General features: G+C 39.7%; 1 long non-coding RNA gene across 1 annotated transcript in view; it reads left to right on the top strand.

The window, feature by feature from the left end:
- LOC117505144 overlaps positions 1-17,091 on the top strand; it is a 512,557-nt gene that overhangs the window by 261,561 nt on the left and 233,905 nt on the right. The window contains exon 5 of the long non-coding RNA XR_004559034.1: positions 8,891-9,000. This is a non-coding gene — a long non-coding RNA (uncharacterized LOC117505144). The remainder of the gene's footprint in view (positions 1-8,890; positions 9,001-17,091) is intronic.

Below are 17,091 nucleotides of genomic sequence, written 5' to 3' on the forward strand. Positions count from 1 at the left end.
TTCATGAAGTCAGTGGTGTGGGTGCATATCTCTGTGTGTGGGTATGACTGTGAGTTGCAGTCATTATAATCTCAGAGCAGTGGCTCGGTTATTCTAAGGTGCAAATTAAACAAAATCGCCGGTCTTGTCTAACAATTTTAATCACTAACGACAAGTATTTTAACTAGACATCCATCTAGCAGGGGAAAATATCAACTACAAATAAGTGAAAAGCTAATGGTCTGTGTCCTCGGACGACACAGGCACGGCAGGCAACATGCACCTGTTTATCAATCAAATGTCACAGACAAAGTGACAAGAATAACCAAAACCACTAACTTATGGAAGGAAATGCTGTCTCCCTTCTTCCTCCGTTTGTGGCTTTGCCAACATGCACAGCTTTCTGACATATTCCACTTGTTGCTTGATGAGACGAATTGAGCATCTATGGGTGCAAATCACTAAGTTGCCTGGAATTAAAATGGCTCCCACGCCTCCTTGCCAGGACACAGCTCAGTGTGACTGTGGCCTCTAGTTCTCATACAGTTCTATGCAAAAGTTTGGGCACCCCTGATAATTTTCATGATTTTCCTTTATAAATCATTGGTTGTCTGGATCAGAAATTTCAGTTAAATATATCATATAGCAGATGAACACACTGATAGTTGAGAAGTGAAATGAAGTTTCTAGTATTTACAGACAGTGTGCAATAATTATTGAAATAAAAATGGGCAGGTGAATAAATTTGGGCACCCTTGTCATTTTATTGATTTGAATACATTCAGCACTAATTTTTGGAACACAAAATTGGTTTGGTAAGCTCACTGACCCATGACCTCCTTACACAGGTGAATCCAATCATGAGAAAGGGTATTTAAGGTGGCCATTTACAAATGTTTCCCCTCTTTGTATCTCTTCTAATGAGTGGCAACATGGGAGCCTCTAAACAACTCTCAAATGACCTGAAAACAGACTGTTCAACATCATGGTTTAGGGGAGGGATACAAAAAGCTATCTCAGAGATTTCAGCTGTCACTTTCCACTTTGAAGAACATAGTGAGGAAATGGAAGACGGCAGGCACAGTACTAATTAAGGCCTGAAGTGGCAGGCCAAGACAAAGCTCAGATAAGCTGAAGAAAACAATGGTGAGAACAGTCATAGTCAACACAAAGACCTGCTCCAAAGACCTAAAGCATGATCTTGCTGCAGATAGTGTCTCTGTGCATTGTTCAACTATACAGCGCACTTTACACAAGGAGATGCTGTAAGGCAGAGGCAGCCTTTTCTGCATACATGCCATAAACAGAATCACTTGAGGTATGCTACAGCACATTTGGACAAGCTAGCTTCCTTTTGGAATAAGGTGCTGTGGACTGATGAAACTAAAATTAAGTTATTTGGACATAACAAGGGGCGGTATGCATGGCTGAAAAGGAACACAGTATTCCAAGAAAAATACTTGCTACCTACAGTAAAATTTGGAGGTGGTTCCTTCATGCTGTGTGGCTGTGTGGCCAGTGCAGGTACTGGGAATCTTGAGAACAATGTTGAACAATGTTCATGAATTGTTGACAAAGTTCAAACTGTGACGGGGCTGCTCTTTCACCAAGACAACGAACCTAAACACTGCTCAAAATCTACTAAGGAAATCATGCAGAGGAACAAGTACAATGTTCTGGATGGCCATCTCAGTCCCCAGACCTGAATATTATTGAAAATCTGTGGTGTGATTTTAAGTGAGCTGTCCATGCTCGGAAACCAACAAGCCTGAGATGTTTTGTAAAGACGAATGGTCCAAAATACCTTCAACCAGAATCCAGACTCTCATTAGAAACTATAGGAAACATTTAGAGGCTGTTGTTTTTGCAAAAGGAGGATCTACTGAATACTGATGTATTTTTTTTCTGTTAGGGTGCCCAAATTTATGCACAAACATGCATTATGCATTAACGGAATATCCCAGTTAATCACAGTCATCCTCCTGGATCCACCAAGGTTTTCCCAATAATGACATTAATGGAATACCCAGTTCATCATGGACTCCCTCCTGGATCCTACAAGGTTTTCCCAATAATGACATTAATGGAATACCCAGTTCATCATGGTCTCCCTCCTGGATCCTCCAAGGTTTTCCCAATAATGACATTCATGGAATACCCAGTTCATCATGGTCTCTCTCCTGGATCCTTCAAGGTTTTCCCAATAATGACATTAATGGAATACCCAGTTCATCAGGGTCCCCCTCTTGGATCCTCCCATGTTTTCCAAAGTTTGGACAAGGTTTCTGACCTTGACCGCCCATGATGCATATTCATGAAAGCAATAACACAGCTCATTGACTTCAGACTTGTCATGGGGGTGTCGGTGGTTTCAAAAGACATTCTCTACCAACTTTTTGACAGTTTGGTTCTCTGGTTACACAAAACCATTGTTTCTCACACCTGATTCCACCCCCAAAAACAGTCTGCAGCATTTATATCCATAAGTACTACTGGCATATTTCAGTTGGGACAGAGGAGGAACTTTTACACCACCGTGACATGAGATTGCATCAAGGGTATCAGTGCTGCAACGAACATTCATAATTTTGCTTTCTTTCGCGCTCCATGTTTGATCACTCATTTTAAATGTCAGTACAGCTGATCATACAGTACATTTGCTGTCAGAACATGAAATCTTTTTAGTCTGGTCACAAACTCACAATCATAATGGGTCCAACAGCAGGACTCACTTCAGCGACTCCGGCTGAAACATGCCTTCAAAAAGATGTTGCTGTCATTCATGGATTCAACACAGGAGTCAGTATATATGTACACCATTGTGCTTGTGGCACATTATTTACGTTAGCTTCAGCTTAGCTTTAGCTTGTAATCTTTAACACCCAAATATCCCCAAACCCAATCAAAGCAGTATTGTATTGCTGATGTAGGAGGAAAATCGTACAATTTATAACTTTAATTGATTAAATTCTTATAAACTCCAACTGGCACAGTTTGCAATAAAAGTCTTAGACAGTATAAATAGATTTGCTTCTCTATTATTACCTTTTTTAATTAATTTCCCAAAATAGCTAGCAAGGTAATTAGTCTATCCGTGAGAACACAGTGAGAAGCTATATCAGCAAACTGTTTTTCTAAATTTGTAACTGGCTTGAAAATGAGCTTGGTTGTTAGAAAAGACTGTGGTGGAGTTTGTAATTATACTACTTAATTCAATCTTGCGGTATTTAGGTCAAGATTTTAACTATGATAATTCCCGTAGGTTCACTTATCCTGGAAATGACATTCATGCCTCTATGGCTTCGGCTTTCCAGATTGAGATTCATCTTGGATGAGCTTATAGAATCATGGGGTTATTGGACAGAGGGGTTTGGTGATGACAAGTAAATTGCAGGAGAATGAAGGTTCAAGTCTTTTGGGTCATTATGTTTGGGCATGCAGCTGGAGAAGACCAATGGGATGTCTATATTTCACATAGCTGTGGCAAATAAATGGCTACTTTTGAGGGGTGAGAATGGACCACTCTATCTGGATGGATGCCATCCATTACCCAAGAGGGTTCTGCAGTATAGGGTATGGCGATGTACAGCACCAGCACATGATCCTCATACCGACCTGATTAGGTTTCACCTAAAATGGCACCAATCCCAGGAAAAAGTTACCGTATCTCTTAGCTTTGGCCATTTTTTGCTTGATAATACAAATACAGTTTCTCCTGCCAATGACTTGTGTGTCTGCAGTATCACAGTTGCAGGATGACCTCACCAACTACCATGTCGAGAACCTTTTTATAGTTGTCCAGTTTGACAAGTACTGCAGCAAGTTTTATTGTGCGTCTATGCATGTGTTGTGCAGGCCAGAATTCGATGATTTATTATACTGCTTGCAGGGATTTTCATGAGGTCACCTGAGTAAAACAGCAGTCAGGCATGGCACACCACTCTGCTTGGCCCTGCTGGCAGCAGGGAGACCTGCCAAAGTAGCTAAAACAGGTTCCAGTTTGTACATATTCCAAGTATATACTCAGAACACACGCAGACACAAAAAAAGAGAAGCTGTAATCGAGGAGTGATACTCATTTATCACGTACACAGAGTCAAACGTGATGCAAATACACATATAACCTATTCAAGAAGACATGTCAGGTGCCAAGAGGAGTCTATTAGACTGTCCTCTTAATATTTAGCGAAATGACTTCAGCTCAAGGATATCAACACAATGTCGGCATTTTTATTTAACGTTAAGGGTGTACAAAAAAAAATAAATAAATAACAATTGCATGACCTGTATAATCAGAGTTATAATTGGGAGAAATAGTGTGCTTGGAGCCAGTTTCTTACCAGCTAATACAACCCCTGGCAAAAATTATGGAATCACTGGCCTCGGATGATATTCATTCAGTTGTTTAATTTTGTAGAAAACAAGCAGATCACAGACATGACACAAAACTAAAGTCATTTCAAATGGCAACTTTCTGGCTTTAAGAAACACTATAAGAAATCAAGAAAAAAAGATTGTGACACTGTTACTTTTTTAGACCAAGCAGAGGAAAAAAATTATGGAATCACCCTGTAAATTTTCATCCCCCAAACTAACACCTGCATCAAATCAGATCTGCTCGTTGACATTGACCCTATGCCATGACATTGACCCTATGTGTCTTTTTGCAAGGAATGTTTTCACAGTTTTTGCTCTATGGCAAGATGCATTATTATCTTGAAAAATGATTTAATCATCCCCAAACATCCTTTCAATTGTCCAAAATATCAACATAAACTTGTGCATTTATTGATGATGTAATGACAGCCATCTCCTCAGTGCCTTTACCTGACATGCAGCCCCATATCATCAATGACTGTGGAAATTTACATGTTCTCTTCAGGCAGTCATCTTTATAAATCTCATTGGAACGGCACCAAACAAAAGTTCCAGCATCATCACCTTGCCCAATGCAGATTCGAGATTCATCACTGAATATGACTTTCATCCAGTCATTCACAGTCCACAATTGCTTTTCCTTAGCCCATTGTAACCTTGTTTTTTTTCTGTTTAGGTGTTAATGATGGCTTTTGTTTAGCTTTTCTGTATGTAAATCCCATTTCCTTCAGGCGGTTTCTTACAGTTCGATCACAGACGTTGACTCCAGTTTCCTCCAGTTTCCTCCCATTCGTTCCTCATTTGTTTTGTTGTGCATTTTTCGATTTTTGAGACTTATTGCTTTAAGTTTTCTGTCTTGACGCTTTGATGTCTTCCTTGGTCTACCAGTATGTTTGCCTTTAACAACCTTCCCATGTTGTTTGTATTTGGTCTAGAGTTTAGACACAGCTGACTGTGAACAACCAACATCTTTTGCAACATTGCGTGATGATTTACCCTCTTTTAAGAGTTTGATAATCCTCTCCTTTGTTTCAATTGACATCTCTCGTGTTGGAGCCATGATTCATGTCAGTCCACTTGGTGCAACAGCTCTCCAAGGTGTGATCACTCCTTTTTAGATGCAGACTAACGAGCAGATCTGATATGATGCAGGTGTTAGTTTTGGGGATGAAAATTTACAGGGTGATTCCATAATTTTTTCCTCAGAATTGAGTGATTCCATATTTTTTTCCTCTGCTTGGTCTAAAAAAGTAACCGTTACTGACTGCCACAATCTTTTTTTCTTGATTTCTTATAGTGTTTCTTAAAACCAGAAAATTGCCATTTGAAATGACTTTAGTTTTGTGTCATGTCTGTGATCTGCTTTTTTTCTACAAAATTAAACAACTGAATGAACATCCTCCGAGGCCGGTGATTCCATAATTTTTAATTCATTTTCCCCCTCAAAATTCAACACACAACACCCCATAATAACATGAAAAAGTTTTTTTTTTTTTGCAAATTTATTAAAAATAATAAACTAAGAAATCACATGTCCATAAGTATTCACAACCTTTGCTCAATACTTCGTTGATACACTTTTGGCAGCAATTACAGCCTCAGTTCTTCTTGAATATGACACCACAAAATTGGCACTCCTGTCTTTGGGCAGGTTTTCCCATTCCTCTTTGCAGCACCTCTCAAGCTCCATCAGGTCGGATGGGGAGCGTCAGTGCACAGCCATTTTCAGATCTCTCCAGAGATGTTCAATCAGATTCAGGTCTGGGCTCTGGCTGGACCACTCAAGGATATTCACAGAGTTGTTCTGAAGCAACTTGTTTAAAATTTTGGCTGTGTGCTTAGGGTCATTGTCCTGCTGACAAGATGAACCGTTACCTCAATCTGAGGTCAAGAGAACTCTGGAGCAGGTTTTCATCCAGGATGTCTTTGTACATTGCTATATTCATATTTCCGTCGATCCTGACTAGTCTCCCAGTTCCTGCCACTGAAAAGCATCCCCACAGCATGACGCTGCCACCACCATGCGTCACTGTAGGGATGGTGCATGGTTTCCTCCAAACATGATGCCTGGCATTCATGCCACAGAATTCAAACTGACTCATCAGACCCAGACTCTTTTGTTCCTGATGGTCTGAGAGTCCTTCAGATGCCTTTTGGGAAACTCCAGGCTGGCTGCCATGTGCCTTTTAGTGAGGAGTGGCTTCTGTCTGGCCACTCTGATTGGTGGATTCCTGCAGACATGGTTGTCCTTCTGGAAGGTTCTCCTCTCTCCACAGAAGAATGCTGGAGCTCTGACAAAGTGACCATTGGGTTCGGGGTCACCTCCATGACTAAGGCACTTCTCCCCGATCACTCAGTTAGATGGGCGGCCAGCTCTACGAAGAGTCCTGGTGGATCTGAACTTCTTTCATTTATGGATGATGGAGGCCACTGTGCTCAATGGGACCTTCAAAGTCAAAGGTTTCTGTACCCTTCCACAGATTCGTGCTTCAAGACAATTCTGTCTCGGAGGTCTACAGACAGTTCCTTTGACTTCATGCTTGGTTTGTGCTCTGACATGCACTGTCAACTGTGGGACCTTATATGTAGACAGGTGCGTGCTTTTCCAAATCATGTCCAATCAACTGAATTTACCCCAGGTGGACTCCAATTAAGCTGTCAAAACATCTCAAGGATGATCAGTGGAAACAGGAGGCACCTGAGCTCAATTTTGAGCCTCATGGCAAAGGAAAATTTGTCTTCTTCTTCTTTGTCTTTCGGCTGTTCCCGTTAGGGGTCACCACAGCAGATCAATCGTTTCCATCTCACCCTGTCCTCTGTATCTTCCTCTGTCACACCAACCACCTGCATGTCCTCTCTCAGCACATCCATGAACCTCCGCTTTGGTCTCCCTCTTCTCCTCCTGCCTGGTGGCTCCATCCTCAGCATCCTTCTCCCTATATACCCTGGGTCCCTCCTCTGCACAGGTCCACACCATCTCAATCTCGCCTCTCTGACTTTGTCTCCAAACCGTCTCACCTGAGCTGTCCCTCTGATATGTTCATTCCTAATCTTGTCCATTCTTGTCACTCCCAAAGAGAATCTCAACATCTTCAGCTCTGCCACCTCCAGCTCTGCCTCCTGTCTTTTTGTTAGTGCCACTGTCTCTAAACCATACAACATAGGTGGTTTCACTACTGTTTTGTAAACTTTCTCCTTCACTCTTGCTGATATTCTTCGGTCACAAATCACTCCTGCCACCTTTCTCCACCCACTCCACCCTGCCTGCACTCTCTTCTTCACCTCTCTACCACACTCTCCATTACTTTGAACAGTTGACCCCAAATATCTAAACTCATCTACTTTCACCACTTCTACTCCTTGTAACTGCACTATTCCACTGGGCTCCCTCTCGTTCACACACATGTACTCAGTCTTGCTTCTACTGACTTTCATTCTCCTTCACTCCAAAGCATATCTCCACTTCTCCAGACTAGACTCAACTTGCTCTCTACTCTCACTACATCTCACAATGTCATCTGCAAACATCATAGTCCATGGGGACTACTGTCTGATCTCATCTGTCAACCTGTCCATCACCACTGCAAACAAGAAAGGACATGGTGATCCTTGGTGTAATCCCACCTCCACCTTGAATGAATCTGTCATTCCGACTGCGCATCTCACCGCTGTCACACTATTCTTGTACATGTCCTGCGCTACCCTAACATACTTCTCTGCCACTCCAGACTTCCTCATACAATGCCACAACTCTTCTCTTGGCACCCTATCATAAGCTTTTTCTAAGTCCACAAACACAGAATGTAACTCTTTCTGTCCTTCTCTGTACTTTTCCAACAGTATTCTCAGAGCAAACATTGCATCTGTAGTGCTCTTTCTCGGCATGAAACATATTGCTGCTCACAGATCTTCACCTGTTTTCTAAGCCTAGCTTCTACTACTCTTTCCCATAACTTCATGCTGTGGCTGATCAGCTTTATGCCTCTGTAGTTACTGCAGCTCTGCACATCACCCTTGTTCTTGAAAATAGGAACCAGCACACTTCATGGAGATGAAGTGTGCTGGTTCCTATTTGTAAAATTCTTAAAAAAAACCCAAACAAAAACACATCGTCATTATGGGGGATTGTATGTAGAATTTTGAGGGAAACATGAATTTCATCTATTTTGAAATAAGGCTGTAACATAACAAAATGTAGAAAAAAGTGAAACGCTGTGAATACTTTCCGGGACCACTGTATGCAATGTCAACCTAATCATGATTGATGATAACTGTAAATAGTCAACATACGAGATAAGCATATATAATGGTCAATATCATTAACGCCAACAGTAAATGTCCACCATAGTTGGCATGTTCTTGATTATGACCAGCTGATCGTCAAACACTCCATGTCAGCGTCACCATTTCTGGCATACGTAGCGTACACTCAACTCCCCAAAGTCTAATAATTGCTGGTGAACTTTCATCACTGTAGAAATTGTTTTAGTTTTACACAGTCAAATCCTAATTGTGGAAATTTCTCCTCTGCTAGGTGGGGAAAAAGGGGGCGTTCAGTTCTCTGGTGTGTCGGTGAGGTATAACAGCAGCATTGGGCAGCATGTTGGCACCTGCATGACCGGCAAAGAGGCACCTCATTTCTTGGTAAGTGTTCCAAGGAGAAAGTGTGAAACAAACAAAACAAACCAATATCTTCAGTGCTGCAATCCCATGCCATTGTTTTGAAAGTTGTGCATAACTTGCATTTGTAAATGTAAAAAAATATTGCTTCATGATAAATTTAAAACATAAAATTTGTCAGTCTCCAGTTTATTTTGTATAAGCTCAGTGATGAACTTTTTTGGAATTACAAGACCTGGTTACACATGCCACATTGACACAACCATGTCTGGTATACACAGAAGTAGACGCCACAAGGCCAAAAAGGAAAAATACAATATGAACAAAACCTTGAAAAGGAAATCCATTTATTGATATTTTACATTTCAATATTTTATTTTGAAATCAACACTTAATAAACTGCAGCCATTGGGGTTTTAATGCAGTAATATGATATTCCCATTTCTGGAAAAAAAAAACAACTTTGTAGAAATGGTTAAAAGTTTTGATCAGGGACCCATATGGTAAGCCGTTGGACCATTATTGTCAACAAAAGACTCAATGCTGCTTTACGATGAACTCATTAATGCATTAAATGGTTTAAACATGGGCAGCTCATCATACAGGGTGACCCAGATAAAACAGAACCAATAAAAATTGTAATAAATCCTTGGTTGACCAAGACATGTTGGCTAAGACTTTTGTTCCAATCGTCTTGCCCAACATGTCTCAGTCAACCAAACAAAAGACATTTTGCCTGGAGGCTTGTTTCACCAACAAATCATACCATTTGGAGCATAATTTTGAAAGAACATGATTTTTATGCCAAGCAACCAAGATAACTGAAACTTTGGGGAATGATTGTACACAGATTGACATTTAATCCTTTGTAGGATTTATTACAATTTTTATGGGTTCTGGGTTATTGTTGGGTCACCCAGTACGATGGAAAAAGCCTGAACATGCCCCTCTCCTCAAGTCTGATCCACTTAAGCTAACAGGCTAATGTCGTGTCGGGTGTTTATTAAATCATATTTTTAGGGACTACACTGTGGTGCCCTTCACAGTTTCATTTGGAGTGGACATGAAAATGGGGGTTTATCTGGTTGAATAAAGTTTTAATTAAAAAAGGAACAAACCACTTATTTTCTCAGTAATCATACATAGTGGATCAGGGTACCGATAGCTGCAAAAAGCGCTAAAGCTGTTAGCATGCAACATCAAATACAAGAGTTTATTGCAGCGGGGATATCTTAGATGATCTGTTAGGATGCTTCACCACACACCATGGCAGATTATTCCAGGTGTTTGCAATAAAATACTCCAAACAACAGAGACATCCTACACAACAGCTAGCAGTCACATTGAGTGGACCTTGGCTCACCCGCTGTCACTCAAAGTGGCCACGCCCCCAATTATATAGAACTTTATAGCTTAAACGTCTTAAACTAAGAATTTAGGGAAGAAGATTACCCCAGTACAGTTGTCATGGAGGGGGAATGTATCTATAGAGATCGAAACTTTTTTTGTACCAGGTCGTAAACATGTTTATTAATTAAAAATATAAAAGCCAAGATGATGGGTTGCATAAGTAATGGAACACTTTAGAATAATACCTGTAAATCATCAGTTTTAATGACAGTTTTCTTCAGACAAGTCAGGGGATGGATACATGAACATTTCCAAGTCAATGAATATGTTTTGGACTTCATTTACATCAGTTATGAAGAAATACAAACAATATGACACTCTATGGCAAATCTGTGTGGAGTAGACAGTTCTCAAAAACTGAGTGACTATGCAAGAAGGAGAAGAGTGAGGAAAGCCACCAAGACAGTCAACCCAGAAGAAGTTAAAGGCTTCTCTGGCTGTGATTGCAGAAATTGCATAGTGCATGTTTTGCATTTGATTTTGATTTAACCTTCATTTAACCAGGTAAATTATTAAGAAAAAAAAAATCTTATTTACAATAACAAGCTGGTGCATGTTGTATCCCCAGTTATACAGCTTACAGTTTGTCCAGCCTGGACAGATAACGAGTTCAATCCCAGCTATGATTGATTATTAAGTATTGTTAATAACATTAATATCAACTACACATCTGCAGCAAACCTACTTAAGCAAATAGTGAATACAATCGAAAGTGATTCAGCATTTCCAGAATACTTTCAGTAATTTCGCAGAGCCTTAAATAATAAAACCTGTGTTGAGCCCACAAACCTCTCCCTAGGCCTGTGCGATGATGGAGCGCTGAAAACACACTCTCTGAGATATAAATATTGTACAGTGACAACAAGGAGAGCTTTTTTGGCCAATGAATTATTGCGAGTGCAGTGGCTTGGTGCCAAGTTTGGAGTGTATCTCATTCTGTTTCGCCCTGCGGTAAGCTGTGGCTGGGGAATAGAGGTTTTAGGCACGCCGCAAATAACTACCAGCGATACAAGGAATCTGTCACACTCACTCTACGTGTTGTGCACTTACATGTGACTGCACTCAGCAAGAGCCGATCAGCAAAAAGAAACACAACAGAGAGGAAGATTTGAACAAAACTGGAAACTTAAAGTGTTTAAAGATATATATTTAGGGAAACTACAAATATAAATGTACTTTGTAGTTTACATTACAGTTACATTATATGACTGGCATATAGCCTTTGACCATCAGTCAGTGGTGGGCACAGATAACCAAAAAATTAACTTCGATAACAGATAATCAGATAACTGAAAAGTTATCTTTGATAAAGATAAAATGATAAACCACCCAAAAATGTATCAGAAGTTACACATAACCGATAAATTCCAATATTGTCTCTGGTACATTTGCAACTACTAATAAACTGAATTTGAGTTTAAACGCCACACTAGCTTCTATAGTAATATTAAAAGTGACAACAAACCCAAACAATGAGGCCACACTTTTGTCAGCGCAGAGGCACCCTGAGAGCAGCCATAAAGCCCAGCTCTCTATCAATCACAATGCTCCGGTCAGGCGGAGGTCTTGAAAAATAAAGTCATGCTGACTTATGGTTTTGATTTATAAATAACATTAATACCGATAGAATAACTCCATTAATGTCAATTCTGTCATTTGTACAAAGTTAAAATATAACATATATCTTTTAATGTTGAATAATGCACTAATTCTGAGGTTTTGTAACAAACAGACAGATCGCAAAGGAATCTGGGTAAAAGTGCCTCTGCTAAACACTGATTGGTTCAGTCATTCATTATGTAAACCAACACGTTAATCTGACGTGTGTTGTGTGTTGGTGTTTACAGATAAATGTGCTTCTGTAAAATATTCCATTTTTTATTTGTAAAAACAGGCATTTTTATGGAGCCCTGGAAGTGTCATCTCAAAATGTTTTGCATGTGGAGAGAATGTGCGCTCATTTTATTAGTGCCGTGCACACGTTTTATGATGTTGTAAAACGTGCATTCAATATTGTCTTGACACATAAATGTTGGCTTTACACTGTGCGAGTTTTGGCCCTTTTTCAGATGATTTTTTATTCGTGTGAGAATTTTTTGGAGTTTCAGGTTAATCACGCATCCTGCATCGTGTAGTGTACATGGAGTAACAAGCTGCATTTAACATCTCACGACCACCTCCTGATCGCCGATCATATGGGCCAATGAAACTCAAACCTGTTTGATATTATTCTGGTCGGCCATCGTGAGGTTATCCTGCTGCTGAGGGGCTACAAGCATCCGACCACTCACACTGTGCCTGTGCAAACACCACAGAGCTGTCTTGTAATGTTATTTTTTTGTTGTTTTGTTTTTAAACTTAATTTGTAAAAAAAACAAAACAACAAAAAAAGCCATTTGCAAAGCCAAAAAGTTGATTTGACAACCATCTGATATAACCGGGGTCAAAATAAATAGAACACTGCCATCTACTGGTGCCCAGATGCTTAGTACTTAGGGCGAATACTGCCATGAACAGTACTGGCCAGTAGATGGCAGAAGAGGCCTGAAAGACTTGCCAAAACAAAATCCCAGATAATCCGTGTCTGCTACATTTAAGATGCGTGGAATTTAACAAACGCAAATACAATAACGTCTATAAACCCAGAGAATATATTCATGAGAGTTTTAGGCACTAGAGTTTAATGCTGCTGTCCGTGGAGCCTGAACAGAGTGCACTGCTGGGCACAGCATGTGCTCACTAAAACCTTAAAATTAGCACATTACTTTAAAACTAAAACATATATCTGATATTTTCACTTCATAAAATGTCAGACATGACAGTAATTTTAAATAACTTGTCCAAAATTAGTTTGGTTAAATTTTGAACCACAAGTTAAAAATGTATGCCTCTGGATGACTTGGGTGATATTGCCAGCGTATCAGTATGGTGTTAAAGGAAATGATTTTTTTTTTTTTTGTGTGTGTGTGTGTGTGTGTGTGTGTGAGACTAGTTCTCTTTTGCCTGCAGAGGATAGAGTGGTTTATTATGGAAGCAGCTCTCTTCTGTTTGCAGAGGGTAGAACTATGCATCTGTTAGGAAACTTTTAACAGGTAGGTGCTCAACTGATTTTAAATTTTAAAAGTGTTTGTCACTGTTCATCTTTGTTTACTATGTTATCAGTCTAAAAGTTCTTCTTCATGTTGACAAGTTGGCCCTCAAGCTCCTGCAGCCTCTTCCTGCGCTGCTCACTCACCTTTGCCTGATTGTTGTCTTTGTCAACTCCCGTTGTCAACTCCCATCACACAGATGGGTGTTGTATTTGTGTTGGCAATCCTCCTGTCCTGTGCGCCAATAGCATTTCTTGTATATTTGTCCGTGAATTGTTCTGTAATTTATGTTTGTAGCATGGCCCAAGCAGAGGATCACCCCTTTGAGTCTGGTCTGCTTGAGGTTTCTTCCTCAGAGGGAGTTTTTCCTTACCACTGTTGCTCTGGGGGTTGGTAAGGTTAGACCTTAGCTGTGTGAAGCGTTTTGAGGCAACTCTGTTGTGATTTGGCGCTATATAAATGAAAATAAATTGAAATTGAATTTAAATTAAAAGTTATCGGACAAAAATGTATCAGAAGATAATTAGTTCGATAATGGTTTTTAAAGTTATCTAAAAAGATAATCCGATAATGAAAACATTATCTTCGATAATTATCTGTTATCGGATTATCGGAACTGTGCCCACCACTGCCATCAGTGGATCTAATGTCACCAAACCACTTGCTAATTTGTGCTAACCTGTAGTTAAATGGTGCAAACATATATATTAAAAAATTCTATAATCTCACTCAATGGAAATACTGGAGCACCAACATCTTGCACAGCAAGCCGTATTATCTCATATGTTCAATAAAATACTCAGAAAGGACAAACAGTCAATTCGTTCAAGTCCACAACAGAGAGAAGCTTCTGCTAGCAGAGCCAGTCACTGCTGTCACTTAAAGCAACCACACCACTAATTATTCAGAACTTTATGACTTTGAAGAAGCTTAAACTTCTGAGTTTTATTCGCAACTGTCAGTTGTGTTCATCAAGATAAATTGCTGTCCATCCGTCTGTCTGTACAGCACTTCCGCGTCTGTCTGTACAGCACTTCTGCGTCCTCAAATTCAAGAACCATGAAACTTTCAAAATAGATATTTTTCCATTTTCATACTGGGAGGTCAAAGCTCTGCCAGCCAAACAACAAGTATGCATTTCTGAAATTTATAAATGTCTTTTTTACTGAATTTTGGGTTTCCAGTTGGAAATGTAACAGAAGCCTGAAATGCTCACATCACCTGTAGATGGCGACAAAAGCTGCTCAAATGTGCGACAAGGTCTTGTCTCGTTATTCATTTGATGTGTGATGGAAATTTGGAGAATTTAACATGGGTTTCTATGAGAATCAGCTGCATGGGAACTCCAAGTATTTGCCTGGTTTAGGAGGACATGAGGTTATGGCTTGGTACATGAAAGACAAGATAGCATAGCAGAGGAAGCCAGAATCCATACAACCCCTGGCAAAAATTATGGAATCACCGGCCTCGGAGGATGTTCATTCAGTTGTTTAATTTTGTAGAAAAAAAGCAGATCACAGACATGACACAAAACTAAAGTCATTTCAAATGGCAATTTTCTGGTTTTAAGAAACACTATAAGAAATCAAGAAAAAAAGATTGTGGCAGTCAGTAACGGTTACTTTTTTAGACCAAGCAGAGGAAAAAAATATGGAATCACTCAATTCTGAGGAAAAAATTATGGAATCACCCTGTAAATTTTCATCCCCAAAACTAACACCTGCATCATATCAGATCTGCTCATTAGTCTGCATCTAAAAAGGAGTGAACACACCTTGGAGAGCTGTTGCACCAAGTGGACTGACATGAATCATGGCTCCAACACGAGAGATGTCAATTGAAACAAAGGAGAGGATTATCAAACTCTTAAAAGAGAGTAAATCATCACGCAATGTTGCAAAAGATGTTGGTTGTTCACAGTCAGCTGTGTCTAAACTCTGGACCAAATACAAACAACATGGGAAGGTTGTTAAAGGCAAACATACTGGTAGACCAAGGAAGACATCAAAGCGTCAAGACAGAAAACTTAAAGCAATATGTCTCAAAAATCGAAAAATGTACAACAAAACAAATGAGGACCGAATGGGAGGAAACTGGAGTCAACGTCTGTGACAGAACTGTAAGAAACCGCCTAAAGGAAATGGGATTTACATACAGAAAAGCTAAACGAAAGGCATCATTAACACCTAAACAGAAAAAAACAAGGTTACAATGGGCTAAGGAAAAGCAATTGTGGACTGTGGATGACTGGATGAAAGTCATATTCAGTGATGAATCTCGAATCTGCATTGGGCAAAGTGATGATGCTGGAACTTTTGTTTGGTGCCTTTCCAATGAGATTTTTAAAGATGACTGCCTGAAGATGATATGGGGCTGCATGTCAGGTAAAGGCACTGGGGAGATGGCTGTCATTACATCATCAATAAATGCACAAGTTTATGTTGATATTTTGGACAATTGGAAGGATGTTTGGGGATGATGAAATCATTTTTCAAGATGATAATGCATCTTGCCATAGAGCAAAAACTGCAAAAACATTCCTTGCAAAAAGACACATAGGGTCAATGTCATGGCACAGGGTCAATGTCAATGAGCAGATCTGATTTGATGCAGGTGTTAATTTGGGGGATGAAAATTTACAGGGTGATTCCATAATTTTTTCCTCAGAATTGAGTGATTCCATATTTTTTTCCTCTGCTTGGTCTAAAAAAGTAACTGTTACTGACTGTCACAATCTTTTTTTCTTGATTTCTTATAGTGTTTCTTAAAGCCAGAAAGTTGCCATTTGAAATGACTTTAGTTTTGTGTCATGTCTGTGATCTGCTTTTTTTCTACAAAATTAAACAACTGAATGAACATCCTCCGAGGCCGGTGATTCCATAATTTTTGCCAGGGGTTGTATATGGACATTTGTGACATAAGTTACAATTGTCAAACTCGCCATTTCATGTCTAAATTTTGCTTATAACAGGTCGTTTCTACATAGGCACAACTCTGGCATTCTGTGGATGATTCACCTGAGCCCCTAAACATATTTAGCTCTAAATAGTAGCTCAACATGACCCCTTTAAGATGGCCTGAAAACACATACATTGCATCCTTACTGTGTTTTCATATTTCAGTGTGTCATCTCTGCATTGCTGTCAGGAGTAGGACCTAAAATGTTTACCTCAGTCTTCACCTCCGCTGTGCTTTGATTGATGGTTTATGCCCAAACTGAGTAAACAGTGCCAGGGTTTTCTGCTCACTTTTGGGGAAAAAAAAAAAAAGCAAAACCTGATGAATGATGAGTCGAGCAGCTCAGCGTCAGTCAAACAAGGTTGTAAAATGAGTCTGTCTTGCAGTTTTTTTTTTCATTCTACAAAATCGCTTTTCATTCTGCGCGAGATAATCATGTAAGTCAGTCGAGCATGGCGTTAATGGTTAATAAATCTGATTGTGGTGATACAATGAGAATAAAATAAGATCAAAATATGCATCTAAATGGGAAAGGACTTTTGCTCCGCGTTGCGCGCTGTCGAAATCAAAGAAAACTTGGACAGGTTGGGTCTTTTGGTGATTTGCACAAAAGCATAATCCCCCGACTGCTGACATATTTCTTTTAAAAGCCGCCTGT

This window comes from Thalassophryne amazonica, chromosome 23 (assembly GCF_902500255.1).
Source record: "Thalassophryne amazonica chromosome 23, fThaAma1.1, whole genome shotgun sequence".
Classification (NCBI taxonomy): domain Eukaryota; kingdom Metazoa; phylum Chordata; class Actinopteri; order Batrachoidiformes; family Batrachoididae; genus Thalassophryne; species Thalassophryne amazonica.